A 19316-nucleotide genomic window follows, 5' to 3' on the forward strand; every position below is an offset into this window, starting at 1 on the left:
AATCTTTATTTTATTTTATTCTGATCCATGGATATTTTCTTAATTCTCTTTCTTACTAAAATATTTGCATACAATAAATATTTGGGCCCTTTTATTTTTTCTCTTAATATATTCAGGAAGTCGCTATCTTCATCATCTTTCTATGGTTGCATAGTACTTGATTATATGGATGTTTATTCAACCCTGCTCCAATTTAGGATATTTTGCATTTAGGGTTTTTCCATTAATTTGCAATTAAAAGCAATGCTGCAGTGAATAACCTTGTGCATATATGTTTGTGTACTGTTGGGGTTTTTTTAGGGTAAATTTCTAGAAGTGAAATTGCTAAGCCAGAAGGTAAATGCTCTGTGAGTTTTGTTAGATATTGCTAAATTCTCCTCTATTAGCATTGTACCTATTTATACTATTACTGCAATTTATGAGAGTGTCTGTTTTCCTGTAGTTTTGGCAGCAGAATATTTTAAAATTTGGGAGGATAGGTTAAAAAGTGGTAGGTCAACATAACAAGTGAGGTTGAACATTTTTCATATGTTTAAGGGCAGTTTTTATGTATTTTATTATTTGTGAATTATCTATTGCCAGTTTTTCTATCAAGTTTTTGGTTTCATTTTCTCTCAGCTTTTAAGAATTCTGTCTATACTAGGGATAATAGATTTTTGTCTGTAAGATATGTTGTTTAGAGTTTCTCTCAATTTTTCACTTGTCTTTTGATTTTGCTTATGGCATCTTTTAAACAAATATTTAATTTTTTTTTAGAGATCTTTTAGGTTTGCAGAAAAATTTATCACAAAGTACATAGTTCTCACATTATACCCACTGCTCCCGTTATTTGTATCTTATATTAGAGTGACACAGTTGTTATAATTGACGAACCAATATCAATGCATTATTATTAACTAAAGTCCATAGTTTACATTAGAGTTCATTCTTTGTGTTGTATATTTTATGGACTTTGACAAATATGTAATGTCACTTGTCTACTATTACTGTGTCATACAAAATAGCTCTACTATATGAAGCATCTTCTCATACCCACAATGGTGTGAAACTAGAACTCCATTACAGAAAGAAAACTAGAAAGTTCAGATATGTGGAGATGAAACAACATAACTACTAAACAACAAGTCACATAAAAAGCTACCTTGAAACAAAAGAAAATGGAAAAATAACATACGAAAACTTAAGAGATACAGCAAAAACAGTTTTAAAGAGGGAAGTTCATAGTAATGTAAACACCCTCATTAAGAAAAAAGAAAGGGGGTACCTGGGTGGCTCAGGTGGTTGAGCCTCCAACAATTGATTTCAGCTTAGGTCATGATCTCATGGTTCGTGGGTTTGAGCCCTGAATTAGGATCTGCGCTGACAGTGCGAGGAGCCTGCTTGGGATTCTCTTTCTTCCTCTCTCTGCCCCTCCCCTGCTTGTGCGCAGGCTCTAGCTCTCTCAAAATAAATAAACTTAAAAAAAAGAACAAACGCATATAAACAACCTAACTTTATACCTCAGTGAACTAGAAAAAGAAGGGTAAACTAAACCCAAAATTAGTAGAAAGAAAGAAATACTAAACATCAGAGTGGAAATAAATGAAATAGAGTCTAGAAAGAAAATAGAAAAGATCAATGAAACTAAGAACTATTTTTTTTTTTTATTTTTATTTTTCAAGGTTTTTTATTTATTTTTGGGACAGAGAGAGACAGAGCATGAACGGGGGAGGGGCAGAGAGAGAGGGAGACACAGAATCGGAAACAGGCTCCAGGCTCCGAGCCATCAGCCCAGAGCCCGACGCGGGGCTCGAACTCACAGACCGCGAGATCGTGACCTGGCTGAAGTCGGACGCTTAACCGACTGCGCCACCCAGGCGCCCCAAGAACTATTTTTTTAAAAGATAAAATAGATAAACCCTTAGCTAGACTCAACAAGAAAAAAAGAGACAGGACTCAAAATCAGAAATGAAAGGAGATGTTATAACTGATACCATGGAAATGCAAAGGATCATAAGATTGTTACGAACAATGATAGACCAACAAATTGGTCAATTTAGAGAAATGGATAAATTCTCCTAAACATACAATTTACCAAGACTGAATCATGAAAATAGAAAATCTGAACAGACCAATTACTAGTAAGGAGACTTAATTAGTAATCAAAAACCCCTCAACAAATAAAATTCCAGTCCCAGATGGCTTTTCTGGTGAATTCTACCAAATGTTTAAAGAAGAATTGATATCAATCTTTCTCAAACTCTTACAAAAAAATGAGGAGGACACACTCCTAAACTCCTTTTGTGAGGCTAGCATTGCCTTGATACCAAAGCCAGACAAAGACACTACAAGTAAAGAAAACTACAGGCCAGTGTTCCTGATGAACATAGATGTAAAAATCCTTAATAAAATATTGCCAAACCAAATTCAGCAGTATATTAAAAGGATCATACACTATGATCAAGTGGGATTTATCCCTGGGATGCAAAGATGATTCAAGATATACAAATCAATAAATGTGATACATTAAGTTAATAGAATAGAAGATAACATATTATCTCAGTAGATGTGTAAAAAGTATTTGACAAAATATAACATCTTTTCATGATAAAAACTGTTAGCAAATGGAGAGTAGAAGAAGGAACTAACCTCAACCATGGAATGGGAAAAAGTATTTCCAAGTCATATATCTGATAAGGGTTTAATATCCAAAATACATAAAGAACTTAAACTACTCCGTAGCAAAAGGCATTTTTTAATATAGTTACAAAATGGGCAAAAGAACTTAATAGACATTTTTTCATAGAAGACATACAAATGGCCTAGTTATATGAAAAGATGCTTGACATTATAATTGCTAGGGAAATGCAAATCAAAATCACAATGAGATATAACTCCTATCTATTAGAATGGCTATTATCAAAAAGACAAGATACAACCAACAGGTATTAGTAGGGCTATGGAGAAAAGGAACCTGGGGCGCTTGGGTGGCTCAGTCTGCTAAGCGTCTGGCTCTTATTTTGGCTCAGGTCATGATCTCACAGTTTGTGAGATCTAGCCCTGCATGGGCTCTGTGCTGACGATGCAGAGCCTGCTTGGGATTCTCTCTCTTCCTCTCTCTTTTTTTCCCTTCCTGGCTTGTGTGCTCTCTCTCTCAAAATAAATAAACTTAAAAAAAAAAAAAAGGAAAAAAGAAAAAGGAACCTTTGTGAACTGTTGGTAGGAATGTAAATTAGTACACCCATCATGGAAAACTGTATAAAATTAAAAATAGAGCTACCATATGATGCAGCAATTCTACTTCTGGGTATATATCCAGAGGAAGTGAAAACAGGATTTTGAAGGGATACCTGCACTCTCATGTTCATTGCAGCATTATTTACAGTAGTCAAGATATGGAAACAACCTGTTATCATATGAATGGATAAAAGGGATGTGGTATGTATATACTGTGTGTGTGTGTGTGTGTGTGTGTGTGTGTGTGTGTGTGTGTGTAATGTGTCCACACACACACACACCCTTTAGAATGTTATTCAACCATGAGAAAGAAGGAAATCCTATCATTTGTGACACATGGATGGACATTGAGAGCATTATATGCTAAGTGAAATAAGTCAGAGAAAGACAAATACTGCATATCAGACATTATAGGTACTTGAATTGCATATGTGGAATCTGAAAAAGCTGAACTAGAAACAGAGTGGAATGGTGGTTATCAGGGGCTAGGGGGTGGCAGAAATGAGATGTTGGTCAAAGGGTATATACTTTCGGTTATACGACAAGTAAGTTCTGGGAAAGTTAAGTTACTATTGATCTAACTTTAGGTTCACTGACTCTTTGCTATATCATCTCCAGTATGTTCTCCTTGTTGTAGATACTCTTTTACAGAATTTTTTTTTTTTTATGGTTTCTGTTTCTTTGTGAGCATATTTTTCTTTCTTCATTGAACATATTTATAATAGTTCTTTTAAAATCTTTGTTTATTGGGGCGCCTGGATGGTTCAGTCAGTTGAGCATCCTACTTCGGCTCAGGTCATGATCTCGTGGTTCACGAGTTTGAGCCCCACATTGGGCTTGCTGCTATCAGTGCAGAGCCTGCTTCAGATCCTCTGTCTCTCTCTCTGTCCCTCCCCGATTGTGCTCTGTTTCTCAACAATAAAGAAAGCATTAAAAAAAATTAAAAAAAAAATAAAATCTTTGTTGATTGGTACCAACATCCGATTCTACAAGGTTGGTATTTTATTTTTTGGTTTGTTGTTTGGTCTCATTTTTTTGACCTTTGTCAAATTAATTTTGAGTTTTCATCTTGTTATGAATGTTATAGATTCCGTTACATTCCTCCGTAAAAGGGCTGATGTCTTTGTGTTAGCAGGCAGTTAATTTGGTTGTACTCATACTGCAAACTGTATCTTAGGAGGCAGTTGAATTGTCAGTTTTTTTTTTTTTTTTCAATCATTGGCTGGTATCTGTCCTGCATATATGCAGTTCATTGGTCAGTCAGTTGGTCCTCCAAAGATTTGGGCAGAGTTATAAGTAGGTTTTATGACTTAACTTTCTGACTTTTCTGGAATTTCCCCTTCACTTTCCAGTGTTGGCAGTTGCTTTGGAAGCTTCATCTGGTATTCTAAAAGATAACACTGCAATTAAAAATTGGGAGTCTCGGGGTGCCTGGGTGGCTCAGTCGGTTGAGCGTCCAACTTCGAGCTCAGGTCGTGATCTCACTGTGAGTTTGGGTCCTGCGTTGGGCTCTGTGCTGACAGCTGAGAGCCTGGAGCCTGTTTCAGTTTCTGTGTCTCCCTCTCTCTCTGCCCCTCCCCTGCTCACATTCTGTCTCTCTTTGTCTCTCAAAAGTGAATAAACATAAAAAAAAAAATTGTGAGTCTCTTTGGGAATTTTCTTTTCTTTTTTTTTTTTTTTAAATTTTTTTTTTTTTTAACATTTATTTTTGAGACAGAGAGAGACACAGCATGAACGGGGGAGGGGCAGAGAGAGAGGGAAACACAGAATCGGAAGCAGGCTCCAGGCTCTGAGCCATCAGCCCAGAGCCCGACGCGGGGCTCGAACTCACGGACCGCGAGATCGTGACCTGAGCCGAAGTCGGACGCTTAACTGACTGAGCCACCCAGGCGCCCCATGGAAATTTTATTTTCTTTGTGTGGCCACTGACTGTGGCCTGCCCTCAGGCTGTGTACAATGTATTTACTGCTGCCATGTTTTGGGCAAGAATGCCATTTTTTCCCCAACAATACACTGCCCTCCAGAATCTGCTTCTGTTCATGTTCCTATGCCTTCAGATGTTATTGTCATTCGTATTTTTTCAAGTTTTATAATTGTAATCTGCAGGAGGATTGGTCTGGACAAGCTTATTCTAGTCTATTGAACGTGGAACTTCCCTCCATTTCCATTTGGTTTTGATGCATAGTCTCATTGATTTTTATTTATTTAATGTTTTATAATTATTTATAGCTTTTGATTTGATATTCAGATTTGGCCAGTGGGAGCCCCTTCAAGCTTACTTTTTTTTTTTTTTTTTTTTTTAACATTTATTTCTTTTTGAGAGACAGAGAGAGTGTGAGCAGGGAAGGGGCAGAGAGAGAGGGAGACACAGAATCTAAAGCAGGCTCCAGGCTCTGAGCTGTCAGCACAGAGCCCAACGCGGGGCTCGAACTCATGAACCGTGAGATCATGACCTGAGCTGAAGTCGGACACTTAACTGACTGAGCCACCCAGGTGCCCCAAGCTTACTCTGTGTGTGTGTGTGTGTGTGTGTGTGTGTGTGTGTGTGTATGTATGTGTATTCTGTTGTTGGGCCCTTGTTGGACTTTGAACTCTTTATGTTAGACATAAAATGATGTCTCAGGCTTACTTTATATATTCCCCGCTTCAGATATGAGAACAAGGTAGGTAGATAGATAGATTCATGTATGTATGTATGTATTTAAAATTTAGATACCATGATTTGGGTGCTAGAGGTTAATTTTTCAGGGTCATGTCATTGCTTCTAAGATGTCTTACTGGACAAAACTAAGAAATAGATATATTAAAATTTTTTTTTAATGTTTGAGAGAGAGAGAGAGAGAGAGAGAGAGAGCGAGCATGAGTGGGGGAGGGGCAGAGAGAGAGGGAGACACAGAATCTGAAGCAGGCTCCAGGCTCTGAGCTGTCAGCACAGAACCCGATGTGGGGCTCGAACTCATGAACTGTGAGATCGTGACCTGAGCTGAAGTTGGATGCTTAACTGATTGAGTCACCCAGGCTCCCCGAAATAGATATATTTTTAAAAAATTAAATTCATACATCAATTCAAACTTAACAATAGAGTCTATTTCGTATTAATTTTTTTCATTTTATGTTTTCCCCACCATACTAAATATCTTAGTTCCTAATAACATATTTATCTATTTGGTTTATTGTACATGTTGCAGAAAAATTGTTCACAAATCACACCAGAATTATAATTATCATAAAATCATAAAACTGAATTTCAAGATTTCTTTAGTAGTTCTTCTCTTTAGAATATATTCTGCTAATATACCTATATTAGCCATATATCTGTAGCTAGAGTGCTGTCTTTCAGAGTCATTTTAAATAATTCTTTTTTGTGTGTAGTTATTTTACCAACTCCGTATGTATTTAAGATCATTTGTTTGGGGCTTTTGTTTTTCCTTTTGATTTAATTTTTTTAAAGTTTATTTATATTTATTTTGAGAGAGAGAGAGAGAGAGAGAGAGAGAGCATGAGCAAGGGAGAGGCAGGGAGAGAGGACCCCAAGCAGGCTGTCAGCATGGAGCCCAACACGGGACTTGATCCCACGAACTGTGAGATCATGACCTGCACTGAAATCAAGAGTGGACGCTTAACCAACTGAGCCACCCAGGTACCATGCTCCCTACCCCCTGCCTTTTGATTTAATTTTATTCTTAACTATGTAAAACATGTATTTAGTTCAAAAATCAAAACTAATTAATGATATAAGCTTAGATAAACATTCTTCTACCCATATCTCCTCCTTTTGGTCCCATTCTCTTCCTTGCCTTTTACAAGTAACTTTTTATTAATTTTGGTATTTCCAGTATTTTGTTTTAAAATATATATATATAATCTATATTTTTTTTCTTAAAAGCTGGCATACTTTGTATTTGTTCTGTACATTACTTGTATTTACATAACAGTATATATACTGGAGAGCATATATGCATAGAGGTCCTCTTCATTCTTTTTTACAGCTATATAATATTCACTGTGCTAGTATATTGTAGTTTATGCATCCAGACCTTGTTGGCGTATTTCTAATCTTTTCCATTGCAAATGATGTCTCGTTGGAATAACCTTCTCCATATGTTATATTGTATTTGTGAAAGTGTATCTTTAGAATGGCTGCAGAGTTGGGGGATTATTGGATCACAATATAAATTAGTGCTATCTGATAGAAATGTAATGTGAGCCACATGTGGCTACTAGAAAATTTAAATTTCACAATAAAAAATAAAAATATAATTTTAATTACAATAATTAATTATAAATATCCAAATATTACCACTTATATTTAAAATCCTGTCATTTCAACACTCAAAATGAGTATTATCATTGGCATGTAGTCAGTATAAAAATTATTGATGAGATAGTTGAATTCTTTTTTGTACCAAGTCTTAAAATCTTGTGTGTATTTCATACTCAACAGCACATCTGAGTTTGGACTGGCTGCAAGTCAAGTATGCAGTAATGCTTAGCAGCCACATTTTTCTCACAGTTTGTTTTCTGCCTTTACTTATAGTTTTGAGGGTCTTTTGGCCATGTATACTTTGAAAAAGGGTTTTTATTGTTGACTTTATTAATTAAAAATGCTATCTTTTACCTTTGGATTTTGAATCACTGCTAGACTGACTTTCCTCATTCCCAGGTTATACTTGAAATCATCCATGTTTTCTTGCAGGACTTTCATGGTTTTAATTTTTATATTTCCATCTCTGATCCATTTGAAATTTATCTTATTTTTTCATATACTTACAGTTTTGTTGTTTTCTATTTCCTTCAAAAGATGTTTAAAATAACATTTTTTAACCTGCAGGAGTAAGGGCTTTTTATTGTTATTTTTCATATGTAGTTTTATTGCGCTGTGATCAGAGAACATAATTTGTGTTATTTCTATTATTGTTGAACTTACTGAGATTTTCTGTATGACCTTATATATGATCAGTTTTTGTGAATAGTCCATATCCACTTGAAAAGAGATTGAGCTTTGTGCTGTGATAGAGAAAACAATATAGTAAGTTCAATATGGTATAGTAATTTACCTTACTGATTACATTGCTTTGGTCTTCTGTGGCTTCACCTACTATTATTCTGTTTGTATTAATTTTTTCATACAGCTACTGTAGACTTTTTTTTTTTTTTTATAAAGCTTGTGATGGGGCTCTTTGGTGCAAAAGTATTCATAATTGATTTATCTTCCTCATTGTTAATTTGTCTCTTAAAATTTATTTATTTATTTATTTTAGTGTTTTATTTTTGAGAGAGAGAGAGACAGACTGTGAGTGGGGGAGGGGCAGAAAGAGAGGGAGACACAGAATCCAAAGCAGGCTCTAGGCTCTGAGCTGTCAGCACAGAGCCTGACACGGGGCTGGAACCCACGAACTGCGATATCATGACCTGAGCCGAAGTCAGACACTTAATCGACTGAGCCACCCAGGCTCCCCAATTTATTTGTCTTTTAGAATAAAAAAAGTTGTACTTTGTCTTGCTAGGTGTCTTTTGGGGCTAGGTGTTTTTTGTCAGTTATTAAGATCATAACCTCTGCTTTCATTTTGATTGTATTTGCCCATTTTACTTTTGCTCATATATTTCCTTTTAATGTTTCTTCATTACTTTGTTTTAGGTGTTGCTTGTAATGTAAGTATACAATTGAGTTTTACTTCATGAGCCAATCTAAAATAATCTTTTTTCTTTTAGTGGAGGAGTTAAGCTCTTTGCATTTATTATTGACAACGATATGCTAGATTTTAGCTCCTGACAAATATTTATTTTATTTTGTTTACCATGTGTATTCTGTTTACTGTGTGGCATTCATTATGTTGAATTACATTTTCATTGCTCTTTTTAATAATTTGCTTCGAGGGGCACCTGGGTGGTTCAGTCGGTTCAGTGTCCAACTCTTGATTTCAGCTCTGGTCATGAACTTGCAGTTCTTGGGATTGAGCCCTGTGTCGGGCTCTGCACTGACAGCACAGAGTCTATTTGAGATGCTTTCTCTCCTTTTGTCTTCCCCTCCCCTGCTTGTGTGTGTGCACTCTCTCTCTCAAAATTAATAAATAAACATTTAAAAAAATAAATAAAATAAAGATTTTAAAATAGCAAAATCTTTAAAAAAGTTTGCTTTGAAAACTTTTTGATATTTACTATATTTATCTGGATAAAGTGTGGAGTTTCATTAGTAATAATAACATTTTTTCATTAATTGTGACAAGTGTTCCGTAGTAATATAAAATGTTAACAATAGGGGAATCTGGGTGTGTGGTATATGGAAACACTTTGTATGCTGCAACTTAGCTGTAATATAAAACTTTTAAAATGAAAAAAAATTGTTTTTAATGTAGTAGAATTGAAGGTATCCCGGATTGGTTTTGGAAAGTAAATTTTATGTGAATTTATTGCTGAACTTTGTGAATATAAGCTGTAGTTTTCAGTTTCCAGAAAATTAGGGAGGTATAATCACTGTGTATTTGATGGTAAAGTTAGAGGAAAACATCTCTGATTTAGAATAATGAAACAAAAAGAAATTTTTGGACGGGAAAGAAATTTTTTAGCGAAAGATTAAAGAAAACAATTACTTTTAGAACTGGTTACTTGAATCATATCTTGTCTAAATGAATTATTTAGAATTGTTGGGGAAGAAGTCATGTCTAGTAGCAAGGTATAAAGATTAATGGGTATTTAAATAAGAATTTTGATGGTTCCTAGAAGGTATAGGGCTTTTACTCCCAGAATTTTAGAGTTGCAAGAGACATTTACAGTTTATTCTAGTTCTTTCATTTGTATAAAAATAACTAGAAATCTAGGGCAGTGATATGTTAGATCTAGAATCATGTAGTAAATTGATATTTAGAGCTGGGACGACATTTGAAGACTCATTTCTGTTTTAGGATTCTTACCTCAATGCCAGAATGTGTTCTTGAGAGTTACGATAATCTTGAAAGTCACAAGATCCTGGGTTCCTCATATCCTACTTAAAGTGCAGCTAAGGCATTGTTACATATTTATACTTGTATTTTTTTAAAAGGCACAGATGGGGTGCTTGGGTGGGTCAGTCGGTTGGGCATCCAACTTCGGCTCAGGTCATGATCTCTTGGTGGATGAGTTTGAGCCCTGCATCGGGCTCTGTGCTGACAGCTCAGAGCCTGGAGCCTGCTTTAGATTCTGTGTTTCCCTCTCTCTCTCTTCCCCTCCCCTGCTCATTCTTTCTCTCTCTCTCAAAATAATAACTAAACATTAAAAAATATTTAAAAAAGGCATAGAGCCATAAGTGATTTTTTATTCAACATCTCAGAGATAATGTTAGGTCATAAGCCTCTGCCTTGTTGGTTTTTTCTGTACTGGGTTTGTTCCCAGTAAGGGAAGGGCCTGGTAGAAGATTATAGCAAAAAGGCCAATCATTATGAACTGTAGATTGGGAGCTAGAACTGGATCTGGTGCTGGAAACCATAAAAATGCCAGATGATGTAGGGGCTGGGATGGTGTTGGGTGATGACTTATATCATGACTAAGTGGACTTTCCAATCTGTAGTAAAGGGGACAGAATAAAGGAGGTTGCAGAGCCACCATCAAACTCATGCTAATCATGAGGGTCACTTCCTTTTCATTCCCTGGAGCATTCTGCTACTTGCCAGCTAAGATTTGGAATAATCGTAGATAATGAAATAAAATTCATCTGACATCTGTAAAACATTTTTATTTTGCAAAGCACTCTGACAAATATTATTGTTTGATCCTTGCAATATCCTTGAGTTGGGTAGAAGGGATATTGGTGAGCAGAAAATGTTAAATACTAATGTCAGTGTATAACACAGTGTGTCAAGGCACTGCGTTAGAAACCAAAGGATATGAAAATGACTACACATGGTCTTGGCTTTCATGGTGTACACCATCTTGTGGAGATTGGGGTGGGGAAACAGCCAAATTCAATGTAAGGCATATTGAAAAATATTTGGAAATTCAAACTACCATGGGAATTTAAAAGGAAGGATGTTATTACAACTGATGGAAATTTTAGTATTTTGCCTTCTGATTTCAGACTAGTTGAAAGGATAATAACTATAAAGGAATCTCTTTTTTTGTTGTTAAAACATTTATTTTAGTTTATTTTTTGAAAAAGAGAGAGAGAGAGAGCGAGAGAGTGCATGAGCCAGGGAGGGTCAGAGAGAGAGAGAAAGAGACAGTCCCAAGCAGGCTCCATGCCTTCAGAGCAGAGCCTGATGCGGGGTTCAAACTCACGAACCATGAGATCATGACCTGAGCTGAAGTCAAGAGTTGGATGCTTAAGTGACTGAGCCACCCAGGCTCCCCTGTTTTAAAAAATGTTATTTTATTGTATGTTACTGTGCTGTTAAGTTAGGCATAACGTTTTCACAAGGCTATTTTGGGACCACAGTCAATGACCACACAATAGTGGTCCAATTCTCTAAATAACAATCACTAGACAAACTGGACACCCTCTCACATGTGGACAAATCTGCATGGAAAAGTACCAGAGTTTTAGGTGTGGACTTGTGTACTTTATTTCCCCTTTCTAGTGTATTAAGAAGTGACACGCACTTTAACTTGCCAAAAGCAATGCTTGCATCTTAGTGGCAACATGCTACTTATGTTACATACTGAAGTGAATACCAGAACTATAAAGGTAGGAGGTGTAAGTAAATTTCATCGGGAAGGGAGGTTGTCAACATAAATAGCAAATGGAGAGTGAATAAGGAAACTCCTGTTGTCATAGACATATAAGACCTCAATCATATACAGGATACAGGAGGCATTTCAGTTTGTGACAGCCAGCCCAGAAATGTCAAATGCTTTTTCATTTAATCTCATACTTCTGGATTCCTACCAAAAAGGAGTACATTAAGAACGCAGAAAAGTTGCTTACTCAAAGGGTGAAACTCTCGAAAAGAGTAAGAGAGGGAATATAACTTAATGGAAATTAAGTTATATAGAAGACTCTTTAAATTATAATTAACTACATTTTCATATCTTCACAGTAATACAAAACACAGTTACTTGCAGAACTGGTTTAGATTACTTGAATACCAGATACATTTTTAGTCTTGTATGTAAGTGTTTGGAAGTTACTTATGTTTATATGAATTGAAGCTATCAATACTTTTCTTTTTTTAAAAATTTTTTTTTTAACGTTTATTTATTTTTGAGACAGAGAGAGACACAGCATGAACGGGGGAGGGGCAGAGAGAGAGGGAGACACAGAATTGGAAGCAAGCTCCAGGCTCTGAGCCATCAGCCCAGAGCCCGACGCGGGGCTCGAACTCGCGGACCTCCAGATCGTGACCTGAGCTGAAGTCGGACGCTTAACTGACTGAGCCACCCAGGCGCCCCTATCAATACTTTTCTACAGCAGTAACTGCACACCAGAAAGGCCGAGGCAAACACAAATCAAGGGATGGAGTTTTCCCAAAGCTGCAGTGTGAAGACTATAAGCATTTGATTCCATACATGTGAATGGGATTCTTTACTATAGGAAATTCAAATGGAATAAGGTTTCTTGAGGTGAAGAAGGATAATCCTCTATATGCATTTGGTTTTCTGCTCCTTCTGCAGCACCACATTCTTCTCCTGCAGTGTCTGATGTCCATAATGTTAGGTTGTCTCTAAGCAACTTCATGGTGAGGGCACTGTCTTTGGATGAGGCTTCATTCAGTATATCAAGTTCTGAAGTGGCCTCATCAAAAGCCATTGTAGCCAGTGTGGAGGCAAGCTTGGATTATTAAGGATCTCATAGTAAAATACAAAAAAGTTAAGAGCCAGCCCCAGGCAGATTGGGTGTGTGGGTTGCATCTCTTTCTTGCTCATATTAAAAGCCTCTCTGTAAGCTCCTTGGGAATTACCTTTTTTTTTTTTTTTTTTTTTAAATATTGACCGCATGCAACTTCAGCAGCATATGAGAGGTAATCTTCCTTCATTTTCAGGTAGAAGACCTTACTCTCTAGATTAGTTGCATTGGCTATTAAAGACATATCCAACAAATAGCTTTTCACTGTTTTTCTTTTTTTTTTTAATTTTTTTTTAATATTTATTTATTTTGAGAGACAGAGACAGAGCATGAGCAGGGGAGGAGCAGAGAGAGAGAGAGAGAGAGAGAGACAGAATCCGAAACAGGCTCCAGGCTCCGAGCTGTCAGCACAGAGTCCGACTCGGGCTCAAACTCACAAACCGTGAGATCATGACCTGAGCCGAAGCCGGACGCTCAGCCGACTGAGCCACCCAGGCGCCCCTCATTGTTTTTCTTACTGGGTGCTGTTTATTCTTTGCAAACAGCTGGTATTTCACCTTCATGGTTACTAATGTTTTTGTTACCACATATTATGCATTTATTACATGCTTTCGGATAACTTATTAATGTATGAGTGGTGTCAATTGGATACATCTAATTTTGGAAAATTTCAGTGTTCAGTGCTATCACAAAGTTAATTTAGCTCATAGTTCCCCTTTAAAATGGTTAATATAGTGCTTCCAGCCAAGATGGACCAGCAGGAATTGGTATCCTTCCGCCTGAAACAAGTAACTGGATAAAAAATATGAAACAACAGTTTTTAAGACATTTGCCATCAGGCAACAAAAGACTTTGATCCCTGAGAGACAGGAAACAAACAAGGTGAGACTTAAGATTGCTCTAGCGTGGAGAGAGTTTCTAGGCATGGAGCAGGTCAGTAGAACCCAGAGGAGCCAAGAAATCTTACTGAGTTGAAGAGATGGAGCTGGGAAGCTGTGGGGAGCCAAGGCACCTAGAGTTCACAGGGCAGAATGTCTGAGAAGAGAGAGCTGCAAGAGAATTGGGCAGATCTCTAGAGGTTCCTTTCAAGAATTCAGTTGAGTACTAATCAGTGCATGCCTTTGAGGGAACTACTTAAGGCTAGGAAGAACCACTCAAAAGGAATTGAGGGCACAATACAATACTTACAGCTCACATACAACACCAGGAATAGAGTCTGGATCCATCAGAGAAGAAAATCTCATTATTCGCTGAGTGTCAGGTAGAGCATCTCTAACATTCTGGTTGTCATTTTTAGATGTTTGATTTGGGTCTTAATTTTTTTTTTTTGTCTTTAGTTAAAATGTAGTCAACTTTTTTTCTGGTTTCTAGAACATATGGAATACATTTATAACAACTTTTAATGTCCTAGTTTCCTAATCTTATCAACTGTGTCATATCTAGGCTGGTTTTGATTGATATTTTTACTCATTATGGCTCTATTTCCTTTTTCTTATTTTTCAAAAACTTGCTTGGAAATCAGTTGATGCTTGTCAGGCATGTAAAAGGAGACATTGCAAATTTTACCTTGTTGGGTGCTGGATATTTTTGTATTCCTGTAAATAGTCTTCAAACTTTTTCTGGAATATATTGAAATTACTTGGAAGGTGTTTGATCCTTTAAGTATTGCTTTTAATCTTTGTTGAGTGGGATCACTTAATCTAATTGCCCCACTACTGAGGCAGAACCTTTCTGAATACTTTACCTGATGCCTTGTAAATAATGAGGTTTTCTATTTGGCTAATCATCTGGTTACAGATGTTAAATTGAGGGTTGGGTTGTTCCTTCAAGATTTGTTTTTAAGCTCTTTTGGGTTCATTAGAGAGTTGTCTTTTTTTTTTTTTTTTAATGTTTATTTTTACTTTATTTTCAGAGTGGGGGTGGTGAGGGTCAGAGAGAGAGAGAATCCCAAGCTTGCTCCACACTGTTGTGCAGAGCCCAACACGGGGCTCGACCCCATGAAACCTGAGATCATGACCTGAGATCATGAGCTGGAAAAGAGTGGGATACTTACCGACTGAGGGGCCCCTAGTCTTTATTCTAGGACTGATTTAGCCATGCTGAGGTCTCTCCTTATTGCCCAGAGTATACAAGGTCTCTCTCTACTCTGGTTGGATGGAACCTCCAATGTCCTCAGCTCTGCTTGTTCATTTTTTTTAGTTCCCCAGCTGTTGCTTTTTGCCTGGCCTCATGGATTTTACTCTGTGTGTAGATGAGTATTAAGTCAGACTCAAGTGGACCCCTACATAGATGGGGCTTTTTTTTTTGCATAATGTCTCCTCTGTGGTATATTATTCCAGTAATTCCTGCCACCTATAACTTACTGAACTTAGATCTTTGTCTTTTCAAGTTAAGGAGATTGCTGTGTTATGCTTTGAAGCTCCCTGCCTACAGTGGTATCTAGACATGTCTCTTGGCAAAAAGTCAAGGTGTTTATAGGGCTTATCTAGCTTGTTTCCTTCACTCAGGGAATGCATAGCTATACTATTGTCCAGTGTCTGTAAACTGTTTCATCATATGTTTTCTCTAGTTTTGTAGTTGCTTACTGTCTGAGCGTAAATCTGATACCAGTTACACCATAATGGCTAGAAGCACAAATCCTAAACTACTGGATTATTGTGGGAGGTTGGTAAAGCCTTTTGGGTGAAGTTTAGGAAGAAATGATGATGAGCCCTTAGCTGATTTTTCTAGTTAATGGCCATTTAGGAATTGTTTGTTTATGGGCCCTTGGAGTAGTTAACTTAGCAGTAGTTTGTCTTTTTCAACCAGATCTAGCAGTTGAGACAATGTAAATAGTAAAGCACTATACAAATGTGCTTATTATTTTTAGTTTAATTTACTGAATGTTCTTAATAAGCTGGTCTGCCTCAGAATAGGTTTTTGACTTTTGGAATTTAAAATGAAAATAGTAGGAGTTGAAGTTGGTTCATTATTATCTCTAATCACAAAAAATTGGTTTCAGTAGGCTTTGGTGTCATTGGAGAAAGACTGCTTCTCACAATTCATAATAATGTCAGTCCTAAATCTCATGTATAAATAGTAAAGTACCTGGCAGAAAGACATATTTCCGAAGAATGTATTGTGTTGCTATCTTATTCTTGGCTTTTTGTACTTAATGACTTGTACATATGTACTTAGTAAACATTTGATGTGTGAATCTTTATTAAGACCATTCACTTGTCAATCATATGATTACTTTCTATGTGTCAAACATGGTAGTATATAATTGGGAGGCAAAAGAAATAAGAGATAGGGTCCCGTATCAGAAGATCACATGAGATGGCGCATGTATAAGGCAGCAACATATTCTGGCAAGGATTAATGGAGTACAGAGTGATTTTATCAGCTCTCAGGGAGAAATGGAGGGGCTGGATTTTGAGAAAATTGATGGATATGCATTGATTCACCAAGAGGATAAGGGAGAAAAAGTCCCTCTTCTAAAAAGAAGGAATGGTGTGTTGCAGAGAATGACAAAATTTTTCTGTGGAAAGCAAGCAAATTAAATTGGCTTGAATGGAATTTTCTGTAGAAGATAGTCAGAAATTAGGTTGTAGAGCTAATTGGGGTGTGAGGGTTGTAGAAGATTTTGAGCATTAGTCTGAAAAGAGAGATAATTCTGATTGTCCTACATGTTAAAAAGTAGACAAAATTAAAGGGTTTTGTGTTCACACAGTAAGTTTTATAGGTGCTGACTTATTTTAAGATAAACTATGGAGCAAATTAAGACACTGTTACTGTGTTTGACTGTAATTTGCAAAGTAAAAACCCGTTCTTTATTGGGATTTGAAAAACACTGCTTGCAGAAAAACACGGCTTGCAAAAGTTTCACATGTTATAACATGTTATAAGGGAGAAAAAGGAATTTTTTAAATGGTATAATAACTGAGGGTATTCTAACTGAACTTTGAGTAGGGCTCAATTTCATTTGTTTATTTGTTTTTGTTGTTCCAGGTTGCTGCTTTTGCTGAGGGAGTACCCATGACCCTGATGGTATTTTCATTCAAGATAAAGTGTTCTATTGCCTTTATTGATTAACTGAACGAATTCAGGTTAGTATATTTGTGGACAGCACTTCCCTGTTCTAATTGTAAATTAATATGTTGAGAAATGGATAATTATGTGTTTGAAGCCATGTATGTGTATAGCAGTGAAGTAGAAAGACCAGGTCAGTCTAACCTCTGTTGAATTGTGTATTAGTTAATAAACATTTTCTGAGTACCATGTGTAATCTGTAATACATAAAATAAAAATGTTTTACTCCCTGTTTATGGCTAAATATGGTACATTGTACTTGCATTGTTGTGTGGTATATTTGGTGCTGAAATAAACAACTCATCTTAGAATTTTTTGACATTTTTGATAGCTGACTTTTAAAGGTTGGATTCTTGTCCAGATTTTAGTCCTACATTAAAGTTATTATTTGTTTTTAGTGTTTAATCTTGGAATTTTGACAAATGTATATTTGTCACCATAATCTTTTAAATTCACTTATGTTGTCTCTTTGTAGTCAGCCTCTCCCTTTACCGCAACTCCTAGCAACCACTGATTTGTTTTTTGTCCCTATAGTCTACCTTTTCGTGTATGTCATTTAACTAGAATTATTTAGTATGTAGCTTTTGAAATCTAGTTTCTTTCACTTAACGTAATGCATTTGGATTCATTCATGTTGTGTATACTAGTAATTTGTTCTTTTTTTATTGCTGAGCTATGTTCTGCTATATGGTGATATATCATTTAGTTTATCCATTTACCAGTTGATGGACTTTTGGGGGAGTTTCCAGTTTTTGGTGATTATATCAGTCAAATTTATCACATTATATTGACTGCATTCCCTATGCTATACTTTCCATCCTGTGACTTAATTATTTTATAACTGGAAGTTTGTACCTCTTAATCCCCTTCATCTCTTTTGCCTTTCCTGCCACCTCTCTGGCAACTACCAGTTCTCTGGTAGTTTTTATGAGTCTGTTTCTTTTGTTTGTGTGTTTTGTTTTTTGGATTCTATGTATAAGTGAAATCATATGGTATTTGTCTTTTTCCATCTGACTTATTTCACTTAGCTCAGTACTCTCCATCCATGTTGTCATGAATGGCAAGATTTCAGTATTTTTTTTTATGACTGAGTAATATGTGTATATATATCACATCTTCTTTATCCATTCATCTGTCAGTGGAGTTTTATGTTGCTTCCATATCTTGGCTATTGTAAATAATGCTGCAATAAACATATGGGTACATACATGTTTTTGAATTAGTATGTTTATTTTCTGTAGATAAATACCCAGAAGTGGAATTGCTGTGTTGAATGGTATTTCTATTTTTAATTTTTTGAGAAACCTCCGTATTGTTTTCCATAATGACTCCACCAATTTACAATCCTACCAATAGTATACAAGGGTTTCCTTTTCTGTATGTTCTTGTGAACACTTGTTATTTCTTGTGTGTGTGTGTGTGTGTGTGTGTGTGTGTGTGTGTGTGTTTCCTTTGATACTAGCCATTCTGACTGGTGTAAGGTGATATCTCATTGTGGTTTTGATTTGCATTTCTCCGATGACTAGTGATGTTCATGTTTCTGTTGACCTTGTGTATATCTTCTTTCAGGTCTTCTGCCCATTTTTAATTGGATTGTTTGTTTTTTGGTTTTGAGTTGTATGACTTCTTTATATGTTTTAGATATTAGCCCCTTATTGGATATAGACCCTTATTGGATTTGCAAGTATCTTCTCTCATTTAGTAGGCTTCCTTTTCATTTTGTTCATAGTTTCCTTTACTGTGCAAAGCTTTTTAGTTTGATGTAATCCTAATTGTTTATTTTTGCTTTTGTTTCTCTTGCCTGGGGACATACCCTGAAAAACATTACTAAGGCCAATGTCCAAGAGATCATTGCCTGTTGTTTTTTTTTTTTTTTTAAGTTTTATGGTTTCAGGTATTACATTGAGGTCTTTAATCCATTTTGAGTTTGTTTTTGTGTGTAGTATAAGGAAGTGATTCAGTTTCATTCTTTTGGATGTAGCTGTCCAGTTTTCCTAACACCATTTATTGAAGAGACTGTCTTTTCCCCTATTATATATTCTTGCCTCCTTTGTCATAGGTTAATTAACCATTTAAGCTTATGTTTATTTTAGGGCTTTCTATTCTGTTCCATTGATTGAGGAGTCTGATTTTGGGCCAAAACCATACTGTTTTGATTATTGCAGGTTTGTAGTACAGATTCAAATCAGGGATTGTGGTACCTCTAGCTTTGGTCTTCTTTCTCAAGATTGTTTTGGCTTAGATGATTAAGCTTCCTTTTTTTTTTTTTTTTTTT

At 36.1% G+C, this 19316-nt stretch overlaps 1 protein-coding gene across 15 annotated transcripts in view; it reads left to right on the plus strand.

Moving 5' to 3' along the window:
* Positions 1-19316, plus strand: part of FUT8 (fucosyltransferase 8) — a 310615-nt gene that overhangs the window by 32134 nt on the left and 259165 nt on the right. For all 15 annotated transcript variants that reach the window (XM_053889503.1, XM_019451533.2, XM_053889508.1 and 12 more), the window contains exon 2: positions 16961-17058. The gene's annotated coding sequence lies outside the window, so the exon portion shown is untranslated. The remainder of the gene's footprint in view (positions 1-16960; positions 17059-19316) is intronic.

This window comes from Panthera pardus, unplaced genomic scaffold, assembly GCF_024362965.1.
Source record: "Panthera pardus isolate Hobbes unplaced genomic scaffold, ASM2436296v1 HiC_scaffold_24, whole genome shotgun sequence".
NCBI classification, from domain to species: domain Eukaryota; kingdom Metazoa; phylum Chordata; class Mammalia; order Carnivora; family Felidae; genus Panthera; species Panthera pardus.